Source organism: Sinocyclocheilus anshuiensis, unplaced genomic scaffold (assembly GCF_001515605.1).
Source record: "Sinocyclocheilus anshuiensis isolate Anshui unplaced genomic scaffold, SAMN03320099.WGS_v1.1 scaffold1149, whole genome shotgun sequence".
Taxonomy (NCBI): domain Eukaryota; kingdom Metazoa; phylum Chordata; class Actinopteri; order Cypriniformes; family Cyprinidae; genus Sinocyclocheilus; species Sinocyclocheilus anshuiensis.
This window is the reverse complement of record NW_015555317.1, coordinates 275,717-303,068: the sequence shown is the minus strand read 5'-3', so window position 1 is coordinate 303,068 and position 27,352 is coordinate 275,717. Positions and strand designations below refer to the sequence as shown.

Genomic DNA, 27,352 nt, shown 5'->3' with positions numbered 1-27,352 from the left:
ATTTCTGAAGGATCAAGTGACACTGAAGACTGGAGTAATGATGCTGAAAATTCAGCTTTGCATCACAGGAGTAAATTAGATTTTAATGTATATTAAAATAGAAAAATGTTATTTTACATCATAATAATATTTCACAATATTACAATTTGTTCCTGTATTTTTGATCAAATAATGCAGCCTTGATGAGCATAATAAACTCCTGTAAAAAACATTAAAATCGTTCTGATCCCAAACTTAGAGAGAGAGAGAGAGAGAGAGAGAGAGAGAGAGAGAGAGAGAGACGGAAACTATCTGGAATGCTATCAATGGAAAATAAAATGATATATGAAAATTATAATAAATATATATTTGTGTGTAATTGCTAACCAGCCTAACTTTTAGTGCAAATAATGTTAATGTTTCTAAATCTGGCATATTCTACAAACCTCATTTGCTTAGAATGTGTGTTAATGACAATGACTGTCTGACTGTTTGAAGTATACTTGTATAGTACAGCACATTCAGCAATTGGAGAAGTTAGATTGTACACAGCTCTTGTCAAATGACTTTCTGCACACTCTGTAAGGCCTAGAGCAGCTGTCCATGAATAAGCAGACACTGTGGTCTTGTCATGAAGTAAGGGCACAGAAAACACAAGTCTTTCTTTCATCCGTTCTGTTCTTCACTCTTTCAACACAACACCCACATCAATCACCAGCAACTGATGAATCACACGCATGCACTCATTTGTGTTTGTCTGGAATATCTCAGCACCTCAGCTCGATCAGAGCAAGTGCAAACTTCTTCTTGTTTAATGCCATTTTTTTCCCTATGCATCAGCCTGTCTGTCTGTTTCCTTGCCTTGTTTGCTCTCTTTCTCTCTCTCTGCTGTTGCTGGAATCTGTCAGCTCTTTCTCAAGAAAACAGAATCACAGTCGCCCCAAACGCCACCAGCTCACTTGACTATACGTGTGCTTGAACTAGGAAATAGACTGAGTTTTAATGAAAGAAATGCAATGCAATGAACAAAGTGTCAAATTAGTCAAATCTGACACCCACAGAGAGAAGAAATAACATGGAAGGAAAATCAAATGAAGAATAATTTGCATAAACGAGAATAGTTTTAATGAGAATATATCTCAATTATTTATCTTAAACAGCAACGAGAATAAACTGACTCATTTAATTTATTTAATGTGAAGTAACTCAGAGTGAAGTTAACTACATCTATAATAAGCATAACTTTTTCCATAATAGTGTAGCTTTTCCAGTAATAAGCTATATTTCCCAACAAGTGTAGTGTGATAAAACACTACATCACCGTTTTATGTCACACTCCATTGCAAACACAGTGAGCAAAGACAAACAAACATGTTCTCTTAAAACATCCTCTCTCTCTTGGATGTCTTAAGTAATTTAATACTAATTTAATACTGATTAAAGTGTACAAAAACATCAAAATCAGGAATAAAATTTTAAAAACTGAACATAAAAGGCACAACAAAATGTAACAACATTGTATGATATACTGTGCTAATCTGAAAGTTCCTGCATTTTTTTTTTTCTATTTTAATTGCATTCATTTATTTATTTTAATTTAGGAATTTAAAGAGAAACATAAATTCAAAGTTGATCCATTCAAAAAAAACCAAATAAAAACAAAATGAAGTCTTCTGGGTTTTGAAGGAGCAGCCTCTGAGCAATAAAATCTCCCTCTGGCCAGCTGTCAGCCTATTCTCAAAAACGCAGATGCAGTCGCCCCAAACTAACTAGAAGTAGACTCAACTTTAGAGGCAGAGGTGCTGTGCACTGAGCACGGGTCAAATGAGGCAATCCTGACCTCCACCGAGAGACGACATCTCAAAATACACATATGTATCATCTCTCACACACACATATTCCTTTGTGCCCATGTGGGTGGGATACGCTCCATCTCACTGATAGCCTAAGGTGGGGTCCTGTTAAATGTGTGTGTGTGTGTGTGTGTGTGTGTGTGTGTGTGTGAGAATAACAACAGCAATCTCTGTGTCCTGAGGGTTACATGTCTGTTCATATGCAGAAGGTTCAAGTAACATTGACTAGCCTTTGTTTCCCCTATACAGAAACAACTCCATTCCAACATTTAACACCCAGCGGCCAAGAATCATGTTCATCCAGGCAGACTTAAATACTCTCTGGAAAACTGAAATATTCATCGTATCACCTCGGGAGATAAGAATGAGAGGTGAAGGCAAATATAATTTAGCTGTCAGGACGGAGCCATGGTGGGGTTCTGCCAGTTTGCAGAGGAATTACTAACGTGTCTAACAGCACAGGAGTGCTAACTGGACAGGCTAAAGCCTTAACACGTCATAACACAAACCGTTAAGAGCTTTTCTTTCAACTACAACAGCATCTACAACTTGTTAGTGTGGGTGGTTGTGAGGGCATTGCTAAGGTGTTCTGGGTGGTTTTTACAAGATTGTTTTTGCATTTAGCATATTGGTAGCATATCAACTGTACACCTGTAGAGTTTGGCATTAGCATGTTGCTATGCTTCAGTCTGTCAGGCGCAAAGCAGGACAGCTTTCTTGGAACAAAAACAACATACACAAATACTGGGTAAAACTGTTTTTCTAATTATATCATGTATCATGACTTATTGGTATTAAATGTAACATAAGTACACTACACTTCAAAAGGGATCTGTTAGATTTTTGACGTTTTTGAGAGTCTCTTATGCTCCCGAGGCTGCATTAATTTGATCAAAAACACAGTAAAAACAATATTGTGACATTATTACAATTTAAAATATCTGTTTTCTATAATATATATATATATATATATATAATCCCATGACACATGATCCTTCAGAAATCATTCTAATATGCTGATTTGCTCAAGAAACACTTCTTATTATTATCAATGTTGAAAACAAAGTTGTGTTGCTTAATATTTTTGTGAAAACCATGATATTTTTGTCAGGACTCTTTAATGAAAGTTTACAAAAAAACATTTACTTGAAACAGAAATATTTTGTAACATAGTAAATGTCTTTACTGTCACTTGTGATCAATTTCATTCTTGCATCCTTACTGAATTTGAGTATTAATTTCTTTCAAAAAATGTTACTAATGTCACCAGTTACAACATAAAATTACGGACCAATAATGTCAACAAAAAACATGCTAAATTTGTTTAAATGCTTTTGAAAAAAAAGTAAATTGTGTCCGACAGCTATTCACTGTATATAGCATGGAAACTTACTGTTGACCAATTAACAGGTTTTTACTGTAGCATTTTAAGAGTATGTTACTGTTAAAATCGCAATCATTTTTTACAGTGTATCTAACTGGATGATATCTAATGGGATGGAAAAAAAACTGATTTAAGCATAAACAGCTGTTTTTAATACATTCAGAATACTTAAACTGGCATACCAAACAGGACGTGATGACACACTCCTTATCTTTCCCAAGGTCATCCATTGTAGCCAATGCCCACATTGACCCATAACAGTGTGTGTCTCACTGTCACATGAGCATCTGACACAAAGAAGCCTGGGACACAGTCATAGGACCCATTCTGTTGACTCGTGTGAAGCCATAATGTGATATTTCACCACAATGTGCATCTTTGAGTGATATCGAACAAGCACTCGCATGAACGCTGGCACAAAGCAATCAGAAAGCATGAGGATTAGCTCAAGAAATATGACGCACTCCAGCCAGAATCATTCGTGAGCGTCCAGGAATTCAGTCATCCCGTTCTTTAAATTCCATTCGTCGGATGTGATTTGCAAGCAACAAATATCAATTAAATTAAATTTTAGTCAATAAACAACAGCATCTTTTACACAGTGAGAAATCGAGTCTAATATTTTTGATTGATTAGTCAACTGGTATAACATCACAAATTAAGATGTGAATGAGAGCAGAAGTCAAGTGGGAAGCTGGGCCGCATACAGCCTGAAACGCTGCTCAGCCCGGCATCATGCCAGCCTGTCCTATCAGGCCGACACACGCAACAACACGCACACACAGTAAGCACAGGTCCACAAAAGTTCATCTGTCCCTGTCTCTGCCTGAGTACAATCCAATTTAAAGTTTTCAAATTGCTCTAACACACATCATTCACACTCTTTTACAGATGGCAGCCTGAACCCTATTCCTCTCGTCCTCAACACTCAGGTCACAACAAACCAGTAAGAAAACTGTTATATATATATATTTGTGTGTGTGTGTGTGTGTGTGTGTGTGTGTGTGTATATATATATATATATATATATATATATAGTATGTTATAAATTAGATTATAGGGTAGAGGTTTGTAGTTCAAATGTGTAATTTAATATATACTCTGGAGAACTGCAGAAAATAGTTGAGTTTTGGGGTCAGAAAGCCTAAAAAAAAAAAAAAACAATGTTGTTTGGGAGGTTTTCAAGAAAAAACTAGAAAAGAAAACGCTCTCATCCAAAAACAAACTCCAGCATATTTATTTGCTAGACACGACTGGAACTTTAAACGGGACTGGGTTCAATGGTCAGATGAAACAAAACAAAAAAAAGCTTTTCAGCAGTAAACACTCAAGATGGGTTTGGTGCACACAGGGATAAACAAGTACCCCATGTGTACAATGAAATATACTGCTGGATATTTAATGTTGTGGGCCTATTTTTCTGCCGGAGATCCTGGATATCTTGTTCAGATAGATGGCATAATGGATTCTATAAAATACCAATGGATAAAAAATGTAAAACTGACTGTCCATGCTAGAAATCTTATAATGGGCCATGGTTGGATCTTCCAACAGGACAATGATCCACAAACAAACCTCAAAATCAAAACAAAAATGGGTCACTGAGAACAAAACCAAGCTTCTGCCCTGGCCAACCCAGTTCCTTGAGTTGAACCCTATAGAAAATGAGTGTGGTGAACTGAAGAGGAGAAGCATCAACATGCAGCTGGAAATCTGAAGGGTCTGGAGAGATTCTGTATGAAGGAATGGTCTCTGATCTCCTGTCAGATGTTCTCTAAACTCTTCCGGCATTAGAGGTGAAGACTCAGAGCTGTTCTCTTGGCAAAAGGAGGTTGCAAAAAGTATTGGATAAAAGGGTATGATTAATTGTGACCAATGTGTATTAGAGAAAAACATTTATTTCATAATGAGATTTCTCTCCCATTTTAAATTCTTATTCTCCAATGAAAAGTTAGATTTTAGTACATTTTTTAAATAAAACATCTAAAGGATTGATGATACAGATCAATTTTCACAGCCTTCTTTGATCATATTTACCAAGGCTATTAATAATTTTGAGCACAACTGTATGCATATATATATATATATATATATATACAGTATATATATACAGTATGTACACATACAATAAAATTTGACAATACTGGTTGGGTTTGGGTCTCAGGTACAGACGTCAAATTAAAGACTGTGCAGACCCCTAGCATGGATCCATAAATTCTAAATTTCAGATTTTTGAGATATACGGGGGGGTCAAAGGTCATTGAAGCAGACCGTCAGGTCATGGTGCTGTTAGGCCTCACTAGGCTCACATTTGTTTATTTGCCTAAAATGATTAATGAAGAGCTGCCACTCTGACATTATCTAGAAGGTAAAATGAGTTAATTAAAAGGAAATGAGGTTGATATTGATGAACAAAGCCATTCTCAAGAAAATCCTCACGAGAGTGATATTAGATAGCTGGAGCAATAAAAAGTGTGCTGTCATTAATTGGTGGTGCTAGCTAAGGCAATCCTCAGTATTACTACTGCTCATACTATGAATTATTTGAACAAAACTCTGACCCTAAGTATTACAGTTTTTTTAACCAATTATGCCACAGACTTGAAAAATTCCTATAGGAGATGTACGCTATTTTGGCTCAATTCTGTTTAGTTTTTGTACTCAGAGTACAAAGATGATTCACAACTGTTTTTTGTTTGTTTGTTTTGTGAGTCCATTGTTTGTCCTGAATATTTAAACTGCCCACTGTTCTTCAGAAAAATCCTCCAGGTTCCACAAATTCTTTGGTTTTCCAGCATATTTTGCATATTTGAACCCTTTCCAGCAGTAACTATATGATTTTGAGATTCATCTTTTCACACGGCAACGAGGGGCTCATATGCAACTATTACAAAAGGTTAAAACATTTACTGATGCTCAAGAAGGAAACACACTGTATTAAGAGTTGGGGAAGATATTGTACTTATTTTGTTTTCTTGGAAACATGTAAGTATCTTCTGTAGCTTCTGAAGGGCAGTACTAAATGAAAACATACACTATTTAAACAAAATAAGAAACATTTACACATATTCATCCCGTTCAAAATTACAGAGAAATAGGAATAGAAGGCAAGGAATGGCTACATGTTCAATATCAGCTTTCTTAATATATGTTCAATATCAGCTTTCTTAATATTTTTACATGAACACACAGACAGCAGTGAGAGATGGAGAGTGAATTAAGGCATTTTGACGGATGAATGAAAGCGGCGTTTAGAGGAATGCACTGTTCTTTCTCACCATCCACTTCTCCCTAGTCCCTCTTTCACAGTCGCACTGAAAGGAAGCTTTTCATCAACAGAAGGTTGAAAGGCATGAATGGCCATCTCTCTAGCCGTCTCTCCCTGTGTATCTCTTTTTATCCCACTTTCGTTTTAAAAACCACATTCCTGCTCCAGTGTTCAGGTACTGATCTTTTGTTCCAATGCCCATTTTTCCCTTTCCATCTCTCTCTCCCCCTATGGCCACAAATTTTAGAGAGATTGCATCTTACACTTGTTGGAAACAAAAATTCCAGTTCTTAACAAATCCCAGCCACATTTCTGAATTGCTAACAGGACTCTACTTTAAGTTCACCACGGCAAATTATCCGTAAGTCTTTTTTAATTAAATTAATTTTCAGCAGCATCTTTAGAGAAAAACAGACAATCTCAATTAGATTTTTACATTATCTGAAAAACATGAGTGTTGCCTAAGCACAATCCCTTATGAAAATTAACCATGGTTCCCTATCTGTCGGTCACTACGAGTTATGTCGTGATCGACATTATGGGGATTCACTTGGGAGCCCCAATCATCTCTGACTTTAAGAGAAAACACCAGTGAAATTTGGCTAGTGGATTTTGCATACGGGTATAAATAGGCGACAGGTGCATCCACTTTCAGATTTTTACTTCAGAGCCGAGTGGATGAAGAGTGCTATTCTCCACAAAGCCTTTCTTCTTCTGACTGGTAGTTGTTCTTGGTTGGCGGTACGGTGCGAACAGCGATGTCCCTGTCATCAGCGATTCCCCTGGGCACTTCAATCTAAAAGAGCAGTTTTCCTAAACACAGTCGGTTTGCGTCTTTTTAAAGATGCCGATCCGTCCATGTCCTCTTGGGTGCGGTCGTTACCTGTCTTCTGAGGATGGACACGATCGTTGTCTTCAGTGTCTGGTCATCCAACACACTGAAGCGGCGTTCGTGGATGACTCATGCGTTCATTGCGAGCGTATGAGCATCACCTCGCTGCGATCTCGCCTCTCTTTTATAAAAAGAGTGGCACCTTCTGCCGCCACCCGTCCCGGTCTCTCTGGCTCGAGCAAAGGACCGCCGGCTGGCGCTCTGGGAGATCTAAGGGATACGATAAGAGCTTCTCCGCCGGGCACGCCCCCACGGACCTCTTATGCCTCACGCAGCGAGAGTTCTGTTCGGTTCCCGAGTGATTCTGCTGGACCGTCTCGTGCGGCTACCAGCGTTTCACTCGGTGCACCCTGAGAAGATCAGATGTCGATAGCAGCATCGGGGGATGGGCTAGCGTCCTCTGAGGATGAAGATTCGGCAGGGCTGCCCCCCTCGGGTGTTGTCGGCCTCCGCCGAATCGGACCCAGAGCTGACGGCCATGCTTGCCTGGGCAGCCGTGAGGATCGGGCTGGAGGTCAAAAAACCGCCCAGGCCCGAGCCCTCGCGGCTGGATGATTGGTTTCTCGGAGCGGGACGCGGCTTACAACCGTGCTCTGCTCCGGTGCCGTTCTTCCTGGAGGTGCATGAGGAACTGACGAAGTCGTGGATGGCCCCTTTTACGGCCAGAAGCCGCTCGTCTCCCTCCTCCGTCCTCACTACCCTCGATGGCGGGGCGGCCGGGGGGTACGTTGACATTCCCCAGGTGGAGAGAGCGGTTGCGGTGCACCTGTGCCCGCAAAATGCCGCCACCTGGAGGAATCGTCCGCGCCTCCCATCCAAAGCCTGTAAGCTGACAGCCGCTCTCGCAGCCAAGGCTTACAGTGCTGCGGGCCAGGCCTCCTCTGCCCTGCATGCCATGGCCATCCTGCAAGTTCACCAGGCCAAGGCATTTAAAGCAATGCACGAGGGTAATTCCGACCCGAGGTTGATGCAGGAGCTGCGCTCAGCGACTGACTTCGCCCTACGGGCGACGAAAGTCACGGCGCGATCCCTCGGGAAGGCGATGTCCACACTGGTGGTCCAAGAGCGCCATCTCTGGCTCAATCTGGCAGAGATGAGAGATGTCGACAAAGCACGCTTTCTCGACGCTCCTGTCTCCCAGGTTGGGCTGTTCGGCGACACTGTCGAGGACTTCGTACGGGCTGGGGTGCTACATGTAATGGGCAGGCAGCTTCGGGGCTCTGGACTGGGCCCCGACTGCTTTGGCACATCAATTGCCTAGAGCTGTTGGCAGTGCATCTGGCCTTGCAACAGTTCCGGCCACTGCTGCAAGACAAGCATGTGTTGGTCCGCACAGACAACACTGCGGCGGTTTCGAACATCAACCGACAGGGAGGTCTACGATCACGTCACATGTCAGCACGGACAACACTGCGGCGGTTTCGTACATCAACCGGCATGGAGGTCTACGATCCCGTCGCATGTCACAGCTCGCCCGCCATCTCCTCCTCTGGAGTCAGACGCGGCTCAAGTCACTGCGCGCCGTCCACATCCCGGGGGAGCTCAATCGTGCAGCCGACGTGCTCTCACGACAGCTCACGTTCCCCGGAGAATGGCGACTCCATCCCGAGACGATCCAGCTGATCTGGAGTCGATTCAGGGAAGCCCAGGTGGACCTGTTTGCTTCCCACGAGTCCTCCCACTGCCAGTTGTACTACTCCCTGACCGAGGCTCCCCTCGGCACGGACGAACTGGCACACAGCTGGCCTCGGGCTCTTCGCAAATATGCGTCCCGGAACTCATGCTCCTCGCGACAGCCCCTCCCTGGCGCATCCCCCTAAGGCAGGACCTGCTCTCTCAGGGGCTCAGAACCATTTGGCACCCACGTCCAGACCTTTGGAACCTCCACGTGTGGCTCCTGGATGGGACGCGGCAGACCTAGCTGATCTGTCACCTGCGGTGTTTAACACGATCACTCAGGCTAGAGCTCCCTCTACGAGGCAAGCCTATGCTCTGAAATGGAGTCTGTTCGCGAACTGGTGTTCTTCTCGCCGAGAAGACCCCCGAAGATGCATGATTGGAGTACTGCTTTCCTTCCTGCAAGAAAGGTTGGAGCGTAGGCTGTCACCCTCCACCTTGAAAGTGTATGTGGCTACCATCGCTGCACATCACGATGCAGTGGACGGCCGGTCCCTGGGAAAGCACGATCTTCCATCACAAGGTTTCCGAGATCAGGTGGTGAACCTGCAAGCACTGCCCTCGGAGGAGGCAGATCCAGCCCTTGCGTTGCTGTGTCCCATAAGAGCACTGCGCATATATGTGGACCACACCCGGAGCTTTAGAAGCTCTGAGCAGCTCTTTGTCTGCTACGGAGGTCAGCAGAAAGGGAAGGCTGTCTCCAAGCAGAGGTTTGCCACCTGGATAGTGGATGCCATCGCCTTGGCGTACCAATCCCAAGGCGAGTCGTGCCCCCTGGGTGTGAGGGCTCACTCCACATGAAGTGTTGCCTCCTCCTATGCGCTGGCACACGGCACCTCTCTGGCAGAGAGGCAAAATCCACTAACCAAATTTCATTGGCGTTTTCTCTTAAAGTCAGAGATGATTGGGGCTCCCAAGTGAATCCCCATAATGTCGATCACGACATAACGTCTCCATCAGGGAACGAGGGTTACGTACGTAACCGAGACGTTTTACTACAAATAAAACCAAAAAAAAAAAAAAAAACCTTAATTGCTATAATTAAACCATGGTAACAAGAAATTAACCATGGTTTTGCTACACTAACTGTAGTTTAACCATGGTATTTGTAGTAAAACTGTGGTCATACAAATGGAAATCAACACACCAAAAAAATGTTTACTACAATTTTACAATAATAAAACCATGGTTCATTTTTGTAAGGGATAGCTATCAGGCCATTGCTAGACTATTATTAGTCACTAAAGGCATAATCAAACTAGCCAAAACAGCTAACAAACGAAAAATTTCGAATTTGAATTCTGGCCCACTCATAAGTGTCAAAAAACATGTTATATTTGTGTACGTCTTACATTCTACGAGCCTGATCTCTGTTTAATTCTCTGTGCATACGGTTCATTGCATTTTCTGCATTAAAAAGAGATTGGCAGTAAATTAGCTCTTTCTACTGGGTCAACATGAATACAAAGAGTCAAAAGTGTCAGATCGCATCTAAGTTCCCTTCACTAAATAGTTGCACCACTGTAACACATGGCATTTCTGTGCAAAACCATATTTAATATCACACAATAAGTGAATGTGTGCCAGAAAGGAGAGCAATAGCCAAAATGGTAATACGTTATCTGACAGTGTTTATATTTTATTAGCAAATATAATCTTTTTTCATACTATAAAGGCTGAGTTACTACTGAAAATCTCAGCTAGGTGGAAAAGCCACAGATTTCTTTCCAAAATGGGCTGGTCAGACCTGCCAATCAAACCAACCATAGCTCAACCTTAAAGCTTGTTCTCCTGCTGTGTAAATAAGATCAAAACTTGAGAGCCAGACCATCCACATGCACACCAACATGAATAGACTTCAAGTTCTAGAATCACATGCTGTTTTCTGATTGGCTGAGGATTGAAAAACTGTGACTTGTTTGTTAAATTTTTCAATCTGGGTAACATTTGTCAGACATTCAAATATTAGCTAAAAGCATCAGTATGACTACACGTGTGTTTGTATAAAGGTTGCTGGTTGGAATATTTCAGAGGTGACCACACTTACATAATTTTACCCTTTACCCTCCACCATAGTGGCATACAAAGCACATATTGTCCAACTCTTTCTATTTATCCCTTCCTTTTTCTCTCATCATAAAGAGCTGGCTGAGTGAATGGATGAAAGTTTCACTTTTAATTCTGTTGAAATCTGACAGTCTGCTGCATGTTGTGCCAAAAACACAAAGAGCATGTCAGATCATGTGCCACAGGATCATTGAGAAGATCTCGTCCTCTCTTTTGCATATAATATTTCCAAAGCAGCCAGTCAATACAGGAACAGCATTGGATGGAAAACACAACAGAGCTCATAGGCAATCATCATGAACAACGGAAGAGTTTGCCGAGTTTATGCCTATTACTAAATTATACAAAACATACACAAAAAGGATGATGCAAATAGATATTAAAGTGCAGGTGTTCATTAGCAAGAACTGATGGGAAGGTTGAGATTTGCTCATTGTTCCAATTATACATTTTGCAGTAATTTGGAAAGTTTCACAGAGAGTCTGCGGTTGCCAGTTCACCTTCTGACTTCATCTTAAAGGTGCAGTTTGTCATTTCTATCCCACAAAATTGCATAAATAATTATTGTTTTCAGCGGGGTTACAATGACTACCCAGTCTAGCCCTGTCCCAAATCACAACATTGGATGAGGCAAAGTTGCTATGTCAGGCTGCTCAAACAAACAGATTCTATTGGGTGACACTAGTGGCACAGAAATACACACTTTACCTTTAAGAAAAAGAGTCTTTTAGGTTTAAAGAAGAACCTTTTTAAACTCTATAAGGAACATTTTATTCGGTAGTACTTCAGAAAACCATCTATGTACTGGTGCTTTAAAGAATCCGGAAACCAAAACACTGATCTGAAGAACCTATATAAACTTTTTAAATCTCCAAAACACATAATCGTCAACTCAAGAATCCTATAAAGCAAAAACAAGGCTTCTGTGTTAAACTTAACGATTGCAAGAGGATGTTTTCTGGGATTATTCTAGAATAATTTATCACCACAAACTACAGTCCCCCACCACTGAATATTGATCCATGTGCATAACAGAACCGCCCAAAACAAAAGCTAAAGTTCAGAGTATGCAGAAGACGGCGGTGACGCTTTCAAATCAGACATGCCAATGCTATAACCTCCTTCCAGAAACCGAATAGCTCATTAAAATCGAATGACCTCAGATGTGAGTCAGACTCCTTAAGTCATCTGTCAGAGGAAAGGCAAAGGTTGCATAAAGAACACGTCCTGGAGGGGCAACTATTCAAACTGAGCTGATATTTTCTGGAGGGCCCTTAAACAGCGAAGGCAGTCACTCAAAATAAGATCGAACACATAAGCATTACTTAAAACATACTTTAAACCAACAACTAGATTTTTCCATTTACTGGCGATGTAAGTGGTGCTTGATTGTGCAAAAGTACCGCTGAAATGCAAGAGTGCTGTTGCTAAGGAGTTCTGTAAGGTTTTTAGCGTGTTCCTGTGCATTTGCTAAGTGGTTTCAAGGGTGGTTCCTTGCTGGCCCAAGTCAAAAGAGCTCACCCAAAGCCTTCATAATATTACACCATCTTAAAAATAATGGCTCTTTATTGGGATCTGATTCCATGAAGAACCTTTAACAACCATAGAACCTTTTCTATGCACAAAAGCTTCTTTATACTGAAAAAAAGATTATTTTAGAACCATTAGAATGTTCTTTAGACCAAGAAAAAATGGTTCTTCTAAGAAGGTTCTCTGAGAAAACCCAAAATGGTTCTTCTATGACATCACTGCAAAAACTACATTTCTTAATTGGCATCTATGGTTCCATGAAGAACCCTTAAAATCCATGGACCATTTCCAATGTACAAAAGGTTCTTCATACTGGAAAAAAGGTTATTAAGAATGTTCTTCACACTAAGGAAAAAAAAAGGTTCTTCTGAGAAGGTTCTTTGGAAAATCCAAAATAGTTTTTCTATGGCATGTACACTCTTTAAAAAAAGGTTCCAAAAGTTTTTTTTAGTTTTTTTTTGAAGGGGGAAATCTTTTGCCCTCAGTTGAAATTCCCAATCGCATGGATTCCTATTTTAATGACTGGATTTGGCCCGTGAAAATTCAATGAACAACAGTAAATGTGACCCCACCTTAAGTGTGAGCAATAACCTTAACCTCAGCAAGTACAGCTTGCTCATATTTCAGAACAATGTCCACACACACATGCACTTGCCTGTCTGGACAGGCTCAGTTCAAAATTACAGGCTGTCAGAGATGGAGCTGATGTTCTCTAGCAGCTTAATCTGAACGTGCATGACACACAAACACACTGTACCGCCTGCCTGACTGAATCTGCTCTTGCTAAATGACAAGTGTTTTGTGTCTGTTTCTGGGTGCAGGTCTGGGTTTGTCTACATTATGTGGACCAAATGTCCTAACAAATATATAATTTTGTTGTATTTTTGTATGGACAAGCACCCCTCACATTTTCTTTAGAAAATATAAAGTTCTAGTTTAGTTTGTATTATCAGTTGCCTAGCCTGCTTTTTCTTGGGCAATGCATCATTGGGCAAATTCCAGTTAAACACACTTTTCAGTGCACCGAGCGAGAGAGATAGAGAAAAAGAAATGTGGGAATGAGGGATTGCATAGCAACACACACACAAAAAAAACACATCATTCTCAGTTTCTGTTTGCCCTCCAGTTCAGTGTGTAGGACAGACCACTTGTGCCTTCAGAGGGGGCGTAGGATCCCAAACACCACGATTAGGGGATGTTTGACAAACACGCCATGAATTCTGTCCTTGCTTTAAGTGCAGGAAGTAAAAACACTCTAGAGGATTAAAAATCAAGCATATCAGCTCTGCTTTTAAAAAACACACATGCATCCATATATACAATCACACTCAAATACTGAAGCTGCAGTGCTTTTCACAAGACAAGGAGGTCATTCACATGAACATTTTATCAAAATTGCATACACATCATTTTAAGCTGCTAAATGAGATGTGAGCAAGAAGAGCAACTAAAGTACACAGAGCAGAACTGGACAGAATGACACCATCAACGCAGAAACCATGACAACTAAAGATTGGTAGGAACTATAACAAAGGAAAAAGGAAACTGACCAGAAACAAACTAAAAGACCATGAAAATTTATTTAAATGAAACATTTAAACACTGATAATTTGTTACAGAGACAATGAGAGAGAGACAGAATTAATGTTACATTCTATTTATTATAATTTAGTGTTTTAGTCAATTTGTTGATTATTTCTTAGTTTAATATTCACTTATTCTATTTTTCATTTTAATATACACTTATTCTATTTTGCACTATTGAATATTGACTAAATTACTTAAGTAGTTGATTTTCCTTTCCTTTCCTTTTTTTGTCTTTTTTTTTTTTTGCTTGTTTTGCATTAATAATTAAATTAAATTAAATTAAGGTTTTTAAATTAATGTTTTAATGTAAAAACATTCATTTCATTTTATTTATTTTTTTTATTTTGTTGTTTTTGAGAGAGACAGGTGGAGGAAAGCAGAAGAGTGAAACAAGAACAAGGAGAAAGAGAATGATTGGTAGAAGACGGATGCAGAAAAAGATGAGCGAAGAAAAACAGAGGGGGCGAGAAGCTTCCGTGTTCCCCTATGAAACGGATTACGGCCTTGATGTTCCTCAGATATTCAATTTCTCAGAGGCATTTTAATCCCATGGGAAACAAACCCGGCAATATCTTTCTCTCGCTCTGTGTTTGTGTTTTGTGTCTCTTCTAATGCATTTCTGTCCTTAGTTAGACTGAAGAACAAACACTGAGTTCACCAAGATGTACTGAACACCACGTCATTGCCAAAAACCCAACAGAGGCCAAGCACTTCCCTCACACAACCCTCACCTCCACTGACAAACCACACACTGGGTTTGGTTTCTGCTTGAACTGTCCTCACTTTCTCATTAAACCATGACAAGATCAACACAGGTGCCAAGAGAAGCTGAAGATGAAGTCATGTCATGAAGTTTACAGCTTAGTTTTAAAAGGGCCATCTTCACTTTTGTAGAAAGTTTCCCCTTACAGAGATAGTCCACCCAAAAATTTGAGTTTATATCTAGAACTTTTAAAAATGTACTGAACCTGTCATACACACTAAAGAAACCACAACAGGGCTTGTAATATAAAGATCAGCTGTTTACCGTGATGTCTGTGACTGTGATGTCAGAGTCTTTGTGTGGTTGAGTCTCTTTCATACACGCAGCCCACTGAGTTTCTGTCTTCACATTCATTGTCATCTCATCAGAGGTGAAAGGCTTTAATCTGAGAGCGGCTGTAACACGCTGTATCATGGCCCAGCTCTGCTCAATCTTAACATGATGTCATTAGACTCCCAGCATGCATCTGAATGGTCTATTACTACAAGGCTGCCCACTGTGATAATCTAACCCATGACAGCCTGCAGAGGAGGATTACACATAGACTGACACATTACTGCACAGCGGTTGGGGCTCTGAATTCCATCACCCAACCAGCACCACACCCAGGGGCGTAGATTACGCGTGGGACGCGGGGGACGTGTCCCCCCCCCCACTTTTAAAATCACGTAAATTCGTCCCGCACTTTTTCGGGCAAGTGTGTTCGCATAGAGGTTTTCAAGAGTTACAAAAGCTTTTTATTTCACATAAATACTGATCTTTGGATCCTTCTATTCATCAAAGAATCCAGAAAAAATGTACTCAACTGTTTTAAATATTGATAATAATAATAATAATAATTAAAAAAGGTTTCTTGAGCAGCAAATCAGCATATTATAATGATTTCTGAAGGATGTTCAGCAGTAATGAATAGCATCTGGAAAATGATAGACCTTTTGTTTAGCTTCATTTGGTTACTGTTGCTAACTTACACGATTTTTACACAACATCCCATAAAAATTATTTGGAGATTTCTAAGAACCATGTGATTTTCTGTAGAGTAAAAATAGAAAAAAAAAATGGTAAAGTGTTATTGATTGGGTATTGTTATGTAGTCTGAAATAAAGTGTAACATCTATTTAATTTAATTGTGTCACAGAGATATTTTTTATTGTATTTCCTATTGTATTAACTAGAATTTTTTTAATATTTAAATTAAGATATTTGTTTATTATTTCTACAGATATTGCAAAAAAAGTTAATTAATTAAAATTATTAATTAAATGCATAAATAAATAAATAAATAAATAAATACATTTTTAATGGAAACAAACATCATAAAAAACACCTAGTATTTCTATTTTTTTAAGCAATAGTTCCAGTTCTTGATTCCCAAACCTACTTGATTTGTTGTGATATTCAGAAATGTATAGTGTCAGTCAACAGTCGCTCATTTCATGTAATTATATCACTTCAACGTAACCTTTGTCCTCTGAACAAAGTTTGTATGCAGTATGAACATGTCAATTTAATTCATGGTCTACAAACTTTTATGAAGGTTTATGCTGCTTTATCAAGAAATAACTGCTTGTATAACTGCTGGTAAATCAAATCAGCAGCCACAAAACTATCAAATGTGCCCAGGTAAATCAACAATGTAAAAAACTACAAAACCTGGATCTAACAGCTGTGATTTTTCCAGTGCAGCTGTAGCGGCTCTTTGCAGTTGGCTGGAAATGAGAAAATTACAAATTAAAGCAACAAACAGATTATTGGAAACGAGTCAGCTTTCAAACAGAGCCGATGTTACTGGAGTGTATCAATAACCACAAAATGCTCATCATTCATGAAAGTAATGAAAGATTAGACTAAACAGCCCAAGCACCTGGAGAACAGAACACACAATGATCACAATATGATCACACACAAACACACTTTTCCCAGCCTCTCAAAATGATCTAGCCCTAATCTCAGCCTCAGACAGCACAAACACAAACACAAACTGTTTACCGACCATTTAAATGAGACATAAAAACAAAATGAACTGTGGTTGGTCTCTTAGCATGTCAGTCAGACAGTCTCTTCCAGTCAAAGTGCCAGAATAAGCTCATATGTGGACCAGACCTTATGCAGTATAGTAAAAAAAGGCCTGACAATGCTAAACCAATCTAGCCCTTACACACACACACACACACACACAGGTGTAATGTCCTGGGCTCCTGCTCCCAAGTAATCCCAGAAACCATACATGACAGCACAAACGTAACGTTAGCACAGGCTTCAAAGAGTCAGGTACAGATTAGGTGATCCCTGAAGAGGATCAATAACTGTCACATCTGCTGCTTCAGCTAAAGCCTAGAAAAGCCAGAGAGTGTCCACCACCAGCTTATATCAATACACACACTCCCCATCCACAGCCAGACCTGTGTGAGATACATCTATTCAATGCAAAGCAACAAATTGCAAGCTTGATATTCGCCAAATGTCAATAACTGAGAAAGAGAAATCAGATAAAGATCATTGTTGTTGGTCAAATAGATCAGAGACCGGAATAGTGTGTTTGTAAAGGTGATATGGGTACATTTTTATCATGTTAAAACACATTTTCCTCTCCTGTCTTAATGTGCAGAGACAACTGTCAGTATAATAGGAAAGTACACATTTTAACTCTAAATTCTAGTTATATTTTTGGGACAAATTTGCTAAAAATTATCTAGAGGACAAACATTCTCTCACACACAGTTAACTAAAAATGTAAATAGGAAACTACATAATTCACCTGGAAAGTTTAGTTATATTTTGGGGACAAAGTGATCATCAGAAATCAAAATATTTTGAGTACATAATCAAAAAAGGAAATGTTTTTAAATAACAAATTATATATATATATATAAGGACTGCAATTTCTTCTGAGGCAAAGATTCTTCATAATGGCTATTCTTTCTCCGTCTACGAGCAAGTCACACTAAGCAATCAAAGAGTGGCAATTTTGGGCAATTTTCACCACTTCTGGCGAGTTTTCAAGCATGTTTAGGCCCTCAAAAATGCAAAGAAGAAGAAGAAGAAATGGAACAATTCCAATAGGGTCCTTGCACCGCGGTAGTATTTCCAAAGAAAGCAACAAAGAGATGGACTTGTGTCATGGTGAGATGTAATGTACTGTAATGACTTTGAGGAGAGCCACTGGTAAAAGTGATGTGTCAGCATTGCTGTCTTTCTTACAGTCTTTCTCTCCCTCCCCATCCATCTCCCTCCTCTCCTTCCTTCCGTGTGGATTTGCGATTCAATTTTGTTGAGTGATGCCATGTGGTTGGGTCACAGAGGAGAAACACCCGTTTTTACAGCCAAAGAGACAGATTCCCTCTATGTGCTGGACTAATTTAAGCGAAGCTCAGTTCACGCTGACCAGATCCATCTGCCATAAAATTCTTGAGAGCAACCTGATCAGCTATAACTGCTACTGTTAACAGATAATGTCTATTAACTAATATCCATATTTCAAAATCCACATGTGGAGACAGACAGACAGACAGATAGATAGATAGATAGATAGATAGATAGATAGATAGATAGATAGATAGATAGATAGATAGATAGATAGTTTTTTATTTGTGTTGGAAACAGAAAAACAGAATTAGAAGATAAATTCAGAAATCAGAGAGAGAGGAAAAAACAGAATTGTGAGATGATGAGAACTCTAAACAAAGTCAGAATTGTGAGATAAAAAGTTGCAATTACCTTTTGTATTTTTTACATTCTGTGGCAGAAACAGACTTTCATAAGTATTTGTTGTGCTACATTTAATTGCATGCTGATTTGCATGCTGAACAAACAAATAAATTGTAGTATTTGTTGTAGTACAATTATATTTATGTTCATTTGAATAAATACATTTATTTAGAGATAGATAGATTTCAGCCACAAATAATTCTCGACCAACTGTAATTCTGTGTAATACTGTATGCATTCATGAGAAAACACACACACACAAGCAAAATGTGTCTCAGTGGGAAAGCTGCCTCTGATACACTCCAGACCACTGAACAAAACCCCTCATCCACTCAGATAACATACTGCGCTACCTCATTCAAAAATCATAGATCTCCACTGGAAACCACTTCATTTTGATATCATACTCAAAGCATACATTTCATATAAATCAGCAGGCAGAGATGGAGAGGAAGAGAGAGAGAGGGGAGGGGGGCACAGTAGGCTGTCACCCTCCAGCAGGGTCATTTCACTGAACAAGAGACAGAGCTGTGGAAACACACATGCAGCATTTCATCACAATAACTACAGTATGAACTTCTTTCACTAATGTTTGACAAGCAGAAAGTTTGTCTATTGTTTTAACTTATTTGTGTGAAATTTTTGCTTGATCTTTTTTTTAAATGAATGTCATCTGGTTTGATACTTTGTTTTATAATGCAAAGGCATTCATGCATTTTTAAGTGTCACATAAATGTCCAAATACTTTGTGACCTGTGTACACACACACACACACACACATGCAAATTCAGCTGAGCATGAACTGTCTACATCAAAACAAAGCTGGATTATCTGTATTATTTATGAACAACTTTGGCTCAGAGGAACAGAAATAGAGAGAGAGAGGAATAAAAATAGCAAACAAGAAAACAAGAGAGAATTTCCAGTTTGTCTCTAATTACGCAGACAGTCTGCTGCGTGAGATGACAGTTTATACATCTTTTTGTGCTGTTATCTTAATGTTAGCTGTTTCTCCAGAGAGTGAAAGAGATAAATGGATCGCCCTGAGCTTTTAGCACATCTAAAAATACATCAATCTCATCCAACTCACAGAGAAAAATTTATATATATATATATATATCTCACTCCCCATCTCGAGGGCCTGTCTCTAAAAGACGACACAAGGAAATTGACGGCATTTGAACATTGAAATGCCCTGCTCAGTAAGGAAACTGCACATGAACATGATGACAGCATCAGTCCTGCTTTAGTATTGTTCCTGTACTGATGTGACGTTTGCAGAATGTTGCTGCTCACATGGCTACTTGAGAGACGTTTTAGGCAAAGCTTTATTAAGACAACAGTCTTGAAGACCTTTTCTTTTCTAGATATTTTGAAACAGGAGTGACTATAGTATTTTTTATGCAAGGGTCAATGTAAAAGATCAGAATATTATTCAAGAACTTGGAATACCCAAAGTGAGGGTCTTGGTAACTTAACGGTTAAATATCTAAACTCCCAACACAAAGATTGAAGGTTCATTCCCAAGTAACTCTGACCCATGAACTAGAGTTCTGAAAATCCTACTCCATCTCCACTGTAGCTGTCAACACACCACTTAACCCCCGTTTGCCTCAGGGAGGACAGACCCCGCAATCAGCACACTGTTTGTTCAAAGACTCTTCAACTTCTGAGGCACAATGGAAATTCTCATTAGAGTCATAATAAATTAATATTTCAGCCAAAGGAGAAGGAAACTACACAACTACAGCATTACGAAATTATGAACTGTGATTATTACATCAGATGCTCCCATAATGAATGGGGTGAAATCTCTCTCCTTTTCCCACACCTCCCTCCAGCTGCTGTGAGTCCAGCCAAACCAAACATGCTCTCTCCTCTCTCCACTGCCCCATAATAGTGCTGCAAGCTCGCAGTTCAGCCCAGCTTTAACCATTGAGATTCACATTTGAGACTACATTGCTCTTCCAAATCCCTTTCGTACTTCCTTCTGATTCTAGTGCATGTAATGTCCTACATTCTTAATCGACACATCGTCCCTCTGCTCTCACGTGGAGAATCTTCACTCTTAGTCTCCAGGGGTTAAAGTTAGGCTGCTGTTAGGAGTGTCAGACCAGAGACTAAGACACATGCTAAAATTACAACAAGAATTCACAAGCTCTGGTACACTTCCTGCTCTGTCGTTACAGGAACCCCATGAGCTAGTTGTGCTTTGTTATTCCAGAACGCGCCCTGGGTCATAACTCATACATTTACAACATGTCAGGAGTTATAATGCAATTTTAATGTTGATATCAATATGGTATCAGTTTATTTTAAACTGAGGACTGAATTTACTTTCTCAGCCAACCCTCATCCCAATCACAGTTTCATAACATAAATCATATTCATAGTATAAAATCAAGCATATGCAAGCCTGATTCAAAAAAATACGATATAAAAATATAAACTAAATACATTTTAGCTGTTGAAAACAAAAGGTTTTTGTCTGGTTACCAGCATTCTTCAAAATATATTCTTTTGTGTTAAGCAGAAGAAAGGGGGTTAGTAAAAGATGACAGAATTTTCATTTTGCAATATTCAATATTCTTTACTTGTAATCCGAACAAAATTTCAGAGCAATCATTGTTCAGCACTGGAGAAAACCACTGCAAAAATGGCACCGGAAGGTATTGTATTATTTTTGAATCTGATTGAGAAAACAGATTCAATCAGATTATCAGATAGTCAGATTTAATTAGATAATTAGATAATCAGATTTAAGCATTTTAAGTGTAGGTGAAGTTATAGAATCTACCAATCTAACTAAGCCAAGCTAACCAGCCAAACACCTGGTCTGAACCCATCAGCATGTGTATACTTGCAGTGTAAATTTGAGTACCTTACAATGAATCATCAAGGCTAGCTGGAAATGTGGTTAGGATTATAAAGATTCAACTGTTTTCCAGAAAACACAGTGTGACTCTTTTTCTCAGAGTCAGGGTAAATTTAACTTCACTGGGATGAAACGAACTGTCAAAACATTCAAGTGCTACACAGCACAGGTCTCTAAAATAAAAGAAACATGTTAAAGTCAACGTAAAAAGTATGTTACATAAATAAAAATGCTCAAACTAGAGTCTAAATTGACTTTGACAGTTATGGCAAAAAAAGCTAATTTTGGACCCTGTATATATCAGGCTATGGCATGTATATATACAGGTAGCAGCTATGAGGGAATGTGACCTCCATCTCTCTCTCTCTCTTTCTTTATCTCTCTTCCTTCAAAGGATGTCACACAATAGCAAATCCATCAAAAATGTCTTTGTCTACAGGTCACCTTGGTCCATCACATCTCTCTCTCTCTCGCTCTCCTCTGGGAGGGCTGGGAGGAAGGCTGAGAACTACATTACACTGCATGTATTACAATCTGAGTCAGTTATTTGTCATATTTAGTGGCTAGATAATTCAATAGGTCTCGCTCCGGATTGCAGATTTACATCACGGCGCTGTCCTGGTGTTCTCTGATTTCATAAGTATCATATTCAGCTGCGGCTCACATCCTGGGAGAGAGGCCAAGGTCTTGTATAGACACACAGTTTTGTTTTACCAATTACCAAAAAAATCAGGATCCGCCTAAAACGGGACAATTACTGTACACTCAAGACAAATCTCTGATAAGTGCCCTTTTCAGCCCTGATGAAAAGACCAGCGTAGTTGGTCCATGCTAGTTCAAGCTGGTTCCGTCTTGTTGAGATGGATGGTCCCAAGCAAACCTTAGCAGTCTTGCTGGTTAAGCTAGTTAAAAGTACAGTTTATTCTAAAAAGTTTTTTGTACCCACCCTTGTTCCATCTCATCATTCCAAACCTGTGTGACTTTCTTCCATTAAAATTACTTTTAATGTAAAAAGTACTAACTCATGAGAAAAGTAACGAATCACTCTTTTGAGACAGATATTTTCGATAAGTTCACAAAACCAGTCTGAATAATTCGTTCACGAATTAAACTAATCTAGTTCTCAATCTCAGCCTCAGGCCATCTAAGATGTATGAGTTTGTTTCTTCATCAGAACAGATTTGAAGAAATTTAGCATTACATCACTTACTCACCAGAGCTTCAATGGAGGAAGTAATGTTATGGATAGAGGACTCAAAGTTAAAAACATCTCAACGGTTCGAAGTTAAAAACATCTTAATTTTGGATTTGTTTAAAGGGGTCATATGATGCGATTTCAATTTTTCCTTTCTCTTTGGAGTGTTACAAGCTCTTGGTGCATAAAGAAGATCTGTAAAGTTGCAAAGACTAAAGTCTCAAATCCATAGAGATATTCTTTATAAAAGTTAAGAGTCAGCCACGCCTACCTAAAACGGCTCGTTCTAACACGTCCCCACATGTCTACGTCACTATGTGGGAAGATTTGCATAATGCCGTCCAAATGTTCACGCAAAGAAAGAAGGCATAACTTTGATTATCGCTGTAATATTGTTGTTGCCGCCGCCATGTCGTGAAGGCGCTGTGTGATTCATTGGGAAAGCGAACAACTTCACGCTGTGGATCACCGGATCGGCTTTCACCGTGGACGAAGCAGAGTCCAGCCCGGGGTCGTCACATGTGTTTGCTGCAAGCCCTCCAGATGCTCCTTCGTCGAATCCACCCGCCGCGCCGTTCTCAAGCCCGCCAAGTTTTTTGAACCTTAAACCGCATAAACACATTTCATTACACCAAATACACAAAATAATGTAACACACATCTTTTCACTTCACAAGACATTAATTGATGGACTGGATTACTTGTGAATGTTTTTATCGGCTGTCTGGACTCTCTTTCTGACGGCACCCATTCACTGCAGAGGATCTACTGATGAGCAAGTGATGTAATGCTAAATTTCTCCAAATCTCTTGCGAACTCACCTATGCCTTGGATGGCTTGAGGATGAATACATTTTTTTTCATTGTAATTGCATTTAAAAGTGCAACCACAAGTAAGTCATGCAAGTTTGGAACAACATGAGTTGAGTAAATGATGGGAATTTTCAATTTTGGGGTAAAAACACCCCAATAAAATAAAACACTGGTACTTCTAAAGTCCAACCATCTGTTTTGCTTATTTAAAGAGACAGAAGAAGCAGCAGATTGGAATGAGAATCTCAATATCAGTTTTCCCTTCCTCCTTCCCTGTATCTTTTTTTTTTCCTTAACTGCTGCAGTGTGCCGAGAGGTTTCTCAGCTCTGCATGACATCAAACACTATGTGGTGAGTTTCAAGCTCCAGAGGGCAGATTACAGCTTAATGCCTTCAATATCTACTGCATCAGCACTATAAACACTTCACTCAGTGTCTATGTGTGTGCGTATGAGTCTAGGAATACCCCATTCTCAATTCATCTTGCTATGGATTGGAGAATATGTGCACAAATCTATTGTGAAAGCATGTTGTGTGACACCAACAAACATTTAAAATATATGCATGCAAATCAATACGCACTTATAACAAATCAAAACAAAATGCAATGCATTCTGTATGCTACACACACGTACAGCATGAATAAAAAAGAAAGGCATTCGGTACTGTGCCCTATAACAAATGTGCTCAATTTAAATATTGAAATAATCATGCACAAAGAGGTTTTGCAGCCTATGATGTTACCACGGGCCATTTTGCTTTTGAGCAACTGTCATTTGCCTCCAGCAGATGCACTAGTGGCCATCATCCAGTGGGCCGCCACGGCTCAGGGACCTCATTAGTGCTTTCATGCTCACCTGTGTCCATGACTTAAACATGACTAATGACTACTGCTTTATGACCACTGCCTAGTCTACAGTCACAGCTAGGGGGTGCTACACGTCGTCATCATCATGGTCAACGTAGTTTGAGATGCTACAAGTTGCAGACTGTGATCTATTGTAATTTTATTACTGAGTTCAGAAGGGGAGGTTGGGTTAGTTAGCAAATAAATAAATAAACAAATAAATTAATAAATTAATATTTGTTTTATATGATATTTAAACTTTAGAATAATACTAATAATAAGGCTACATGTTACACCCTGTGTTCTATTATGCATGATTAGACTCAAGCAAAAACTAGTTCAATTTTTCATGCATTATTCAAACTGAGTTCAGAAGGGGAAATTGTTTAGTTGGTATGGCAAATAAATAAATAAATAAATCATTTATAAATAGAGAAAATCTATTTATTAAATTATATAGTTTATATTTTTACATATAAATATATTTTTTATTATTAATATTAATATTTTCATTATTAATATTATTCATTTATAATAAATCAATAAATCTTACCCCACATTTCATGCAGGCTAGACTCACATACCACATGAGCATCATGACTCAATATGTCGCTTGCACTGTGCAGTGCCATATCTCCAACCACAGCTACTTTTTAATTACATAATCCATATATTAAGGCTAGACAATTTAGTGACTGACCTCTAATCTGAAAAAGTATGTTTGCAGGTACTATTCCAGTAACGCGATACATGATTGGAACATATTAGACAATTATATGCTCCCCAACTGTTTTCTATCGCATCAAAACATTTGAAAGATTTTACAAGATGTCAGCCTTTACATTGGGTGTAACTCTATCCACTATACAAGGACGGTGAGAAAAATGAAAATAAGAAGTACATAGAGACAAAGGTGAGTTGAACTTGGCTTGCTTTCCTAAAATGATTCCTGATATGAGCCTGATAAGAACTGACAGGAGCCATCTTGACCTGATCTGTGACTGAATCGCTCTTGAAATGAGGTCAGGTAGAGATTATCATTGTGTATTGTCACAACCTCAGGCTCTGGTGTGGGTCGCTCAGCTTGTTCGGGCCTTTATCAGGGTGTGCCACAGTTCGCCGAGGATCCCCTCTCCGAATCATCAGGGGAATATCATTACTCACTTATGAGTAAAATAGAACGCATGGGGACTGATAGAAGACAGCTGCTTCTAGATGAGCTTTGCAATGTTCTACTAGATAAAACACGATAAACATAAACACACACACTCACAAACATGACCAAAGGCCAAAACATTTCTCTCACAGGGTTGGTGTCAAGTTCATCTCAGATGAGTCAGAGCGAAAGATGATATACAATCCAGCTGAATGTCCAAATCCAGCCTTAGAAATTCAAACAAAGCTTTTAAGACTTTTCCTATCAAAAATTAAAGCCACATCCCAAATTAAATTCATCCATCTAAGATTAATGCTGATCATCGACTAGCAGCAGGAGAGAAAAGAATGGAAAAAGAGCGAGAAGAGTCGGAAAAACGGGTGGATCCATTAATGTCAAAGAAACCGCTAAAGAAGATCTCGAGTTTGTGTCCAGATTTCCTGTCCAGGCAGCTGACACAGTCATTTAACTTTAATATTCACAAAAACCAAAATCAGATTCCTGCAGTTTTATGCATGGGAGGACAAGTATGTCAGCTCTTGAGTGGAGAACCAGGGAAACATCTCTGCAGTCTAAAAAAACTGCAGTATAGTTGCAGAACATTTCCTAGGGGAAACTCTTGACTCTGAAACAATTACTTTAATTTAAATCTCATTGTTTCCATATGGATGAGAAGTTAGGGACAGGGTTTTGATAGCCATCACTTAGACACGTTACATTGTGCTATCAAAACACAACGGCGTTAACATGTCTGATTGAAGGGATCGCAACAATGCATCAATCTGATTGAATGCATCTGGACATGTTGTGCATGTTTACGAGGATAATAACTCCATCACATTAATGTAAAGCCACTAACGTTTGATTTTCACCTCTATTAATCTTCTAAATGGAGGAGACTTTGTGATCATTAGGGAATACCAATCGGGATCAGCTCGTGCGTCATACACAAAGGGTTGATGGGTAAAAATACATTCAGGCTGCAGTGCTGAGCATAGTAGAGCAATCTAGGGTCATAGAAAAATTCAATGAAACAAAGAGAAATCAAGGTCTTCTGTGCGTGTGAAATCACTAGAGCTCTACCACACAGCACACCCACTAAGGTTTCATCTTTTTTAATCTTTTCAACTCAAAAATCAAAAGTGAAAACTCTACCTTCATGGAGCAATTGTGGATAAGATGATACTCCACCTTGACTCACACACACACACGCACACACACATGCACGCACACCAGCAGTGACTGCAGAAAGCTCATAATCACCAGTAAATCTCTGTAACTATGCCACACACTCAAACAAAATGACAGCAAGAAGCAGTCTGGAAAACTGTTATGGAATCCTGGGTCATGGAAAATTATTAAGTCCAAAAACCTGTGGGAGAGTCACATATATGTGCAGGAGAGGGGTCTGTGACAGACAGTGAGATGAACAAACAGGTTTCATGCATAAGAGGCTCTTCAGAGAGAAAAAAGGTATAAAAGTTATAGTTAGTTCAGTTAAATAAAATAAAATAAAAATCTAAAATAAAATAATAAAATTGTGTTTCCATACAATATTAAAATTATTATTATTAATATTATGAGAGTCCTTTATAATTATTTCAGTTAAATAATTATATTTATCTCAGTCACAGCCTCGCTGACATTTTCACAGGTATATACACAAATACAAGAACTTACAATACAGTGAATACTGTTCATGTGACCCAAAAGTGAAAGTACATAATTAACAAAGATTATTGTAATTTACTGTGCAATTT

The 27,352-nt window shown here is 39.1% G+C and overlaps 1 protein-coding gene across 1 annotated transcript in view; it reads right to left on the bottom strand.

Moving 5' to 3' along the window:
- LOC107671591 (glypican-1-like) overlaps positions 1–27,352 on the bottom strand; it is a 66,693-nt gene that overhangs the window by 38,402 nt on the left and 939 nt on the right. The gene's annotated exons all lie outside the window — the stretch shown is intronic.